Source organism: Myotis davidii, unplaced genomic scaffold (genome assembly GCF_000327345.1).
Source record: "Myotis davidii unplaced genomic scaffold, ASM32734v1 scaffold118, whole genome shotgun sequence".
NCBI lineage: Eukaryota > Metazoa > Chordata > Mammalia > Chiroptera > Vespertilionidae > Myotis > Myotis davidii.
Window position 1 is genome coordinate 3,593,838 of NW_006290441.1, and position 3,328 is coordinate 3,597,165.

A 3,328-nucleotide genomic window follows, 5' to 3' on the forward strand; every position below is an offset into this window, starting at 1 on the left:
GAGCGTGGAGCGGAAGGGAGGAAGCAGGCCGGCCTTGACAGCCCCATAGGCTGAGCGCGCACCGCGTGACCAAGACCTCTGTTCCTATTGGTTACTGATGATGGTTCTCACGGCACTGCAATTTCCGGCTCGGAGCTCGTGCTCGTGGATCTCTGTCCGATGCGTACTCAGTGACAGCCGAGTCGAATAGTTCCGAACAAACTTGTGACTGCGCTGGAAGAGAAACAATTCAGTCTGACAGTTGCCGCCAGATGGAGGCAGAGAGCTGCGCAAGGCTCGCAAATCGTGTTTCAGACTTGAATGGGATAAGGGTTGTCAAAAGTGCCTTTTATTACAAAGGGCGTTGTTTTTGACAGTCATACGGTGTAAATCTGTCATCAGGTTTATTCATTCAACAAATTGACTATGTGCCAGACTTTTGTTAAGGCACTTGGCATATATCAGTGAACAAAACAAAGATCGTTTTCTCTGAGAAGTTTACATTCTGGAGGGGTGTGAACAATAAGTACATTATATAATATGTTAGATTCTAACAGTTAGAAATTGATTCGCTGCCTTAGCAGGTTTGGTTCATTGGATAGAGTGTCGCCAGAGAACTGAAGGGTTCGATTCGGTCAAGGTCATGTACCTCCGTTGTGTCTCTCTCACATTGATGTTTCTCTCACGTTGATCTTTTTCTCTCTCTGTCCCTCCCCCTCCCTTCCACTCTCTCTAAAAATCAATGGAAAAATATCCTTGGGTGAGGATTTTAAAAAAAGTCATGTGCTAAAAAAGAAGAAAGTAGCAGAGAGTAAGGGGGAATCAGGAGTTGTGAAAAGTTTGGTCACAATGAGAATGTGAGGTTTGAGTGAACTTGAAAAAGGCGAGGGAGGTGCCCATGGGGGACAAAGGTGGGGAAGAGCCTCCAGGTAGCGGGGACGGCTGATGCAAAGGCCTCAGGCAAGAGCAGGCCTGGCGTGTTTGAGGAGGCGATTTGATGGCTGGAGTGTTAAGGTGAAGGCAGGGAGTAGCAGGAGAGGCACCTCTAAAGAGGGGTTGGGCCCAGATCTGTGAGGACCTCCTAGTCAGTGATGGCGAACTATGACACGTGTGTCAGAGGCGACACACGAACTCATTTTTTTGGTTGATTTTTCTTTGTTAAATGTCATTTAAATATATAAAATAAATATCAAAAACATAAGTCTTTGTTTTACTATGGTTGCAAATATCAAAAAATTTCTATATGTGACACGGCACCAGAGTTAAGTTAGGGTTTTTCAAAATGCTGACACGCTGAGTTCAAAAGGTTCGCCATCACAGTTAGGCCGTGTGAGGCTCTGACTTTTCGTCTGAGTGAGATGGGGAACCATTCCTGAGTTTTGAGCAGGGGAGGGTCATGATCTGCCTTGCTTTAAAAGGATCACTCTGGCTGTGTTGAGAAGAATATGATGAGGGAGAGGCAGGTGAGAGAGAAAGAGCGGAGAGGCGTGGTAGGAGCATACCAGGTAATCTAAGTGAGGGATGACGGTGGTTGGCACCAAACTAGTAGCAGTACAAGTGGTGAGAGGTGGGCAGATTTCGGGTATATTTTGAGGGTGGAGACAAGAGGATTTTCTCTTCTTTCTGTCTTTCGAAACTGTATAAGTGTGAAAGAGATGACTCCAGCTTTTGTGTGCTGAGCAACTAGTAACGAAGTTGTCTGACTGACAGTGAAAGCTTCAAGTGGAGCAGGTTTCTGGGAAAAGACCATTTTTGGATGTGTCACCACTGAAATGTCCATGAGACATCCCAGCAGCATTGTGGAGTGGTCAGTGGAGATTCTAGTCTGTACTTTGGGAGAGGATTAAGCGAGTAATGGTCTCCAAATCTCTTAGCATGTGCCTGATTACAGCAGTTATTAAGTGGTAGCTATTACCATTACTATGTGACGAAAAGAGCTCTGATGCGAACGCGCACTGTGTAACTTCGGGCAATCCATATATAGGTAACTCTTTTCTGAGCCTCGCCTTTTTTCTTGGTATAATGGGGGTGATAACACCTGGCTGTCAGGAAATCTGTCATCTCCCTTAATTAGGTCAAGTCCCAGCATTCAGCTGTCAAGTTGGGCAAAGGAGTTTGGGCTTTATGCCCAAGAACTGCTTCCTCCTTGGAGCACCTACTATAATGAGAATCGACACAATCCTGCTCCCCTGTCAGTGCTCTGTGTAGACATGCATTATTTTTTAAATCCTCCCAAACACAGGTATGCAGTCTATTAGAGAAGAATTGGATTTGATGGCCTGGATCTTCAGCAACCCTAATACAGCACTGTCAGTGGAATTGGGGTGTGGGGAGGAGCACATGGAAATCAGAATTCAGATGTGAAAAAATGGTCAGTTTGAGTTGATGGTGTTGAGTGTTGGCTACTCTCAAGGGAGTTGCTGGGAAGGAAAACAGACATTTAAGGCAGTAGCTAGGGGAACATCAGGACTGAGAGGGGGACAATTTAGGCTGGAAGAGCTTTGAGTATATTTTAAACTAAGGGTCAGGGTCTAGAGGAGAAAAATAGAATATACAAGTGTGAGTAAGGGGAGCTATGTAATTAAATAAGGCAGGAATGGAGAAGCCTAGCTGAGAGGATGGTCAGGGGCAGGATGAGGAAGATGCTGGAGAGGCTGCCCTGGGCTGTGGCCTCCCTTATGGGTTCCTGGTGGGGGTCTGCCTCAGCCCAGCTGGCGTCCTGAGATCCTTCCATAGCGAGAAGTCCTGAGGAGAGAACCACCCCCGATGAAGAGGTGTTGCTGCCTCTAATGACCATGCACAACCTTTGGGACCTCCTACTCACATGCTGATTTGAGTTGGATGTGGACCCTTCATCACCAAGACTAAAGATATTTCTCTTTGGTAAGAAAGGATAAAGGGAAGGATGAAGAATCGGAGACACTTTGGAGAGAGAAGGGAAGTTGAAGGAGCTCCTGCCAAGTGATGTTTTTCTGAGGGAATTGAAGGCAAGGTGATCTGCAGAGAATGGCAATGCAAGGCTGGGGCTCAGCCTTGGGGCAATGGAAGGGCAGAGAGCGAGCTATCAAAGGCACTGATTGATCAATTATGGGAGGACCCAGGGGAGCCCGGAGACTTCAAGGATCTGGTCAAGTTTTACAATTTTCTCCAGCCACATAGTTCAGGGGCAGGAGGAGAGAGGGCGTTGGCATGGCCTTCCCAGGGATACTGACTGGCCAGAACGAAGGGGTGCACCCATCCAGTATGTTGGATTTTCAGTGGCTGACTGAGGTATCCAGGTAGGCTGAACTCTGTTTACAGAATGATGAGAGAGAGGAAAGGAGGAAAGGGCAAGGGGGAGGGGGGGGAG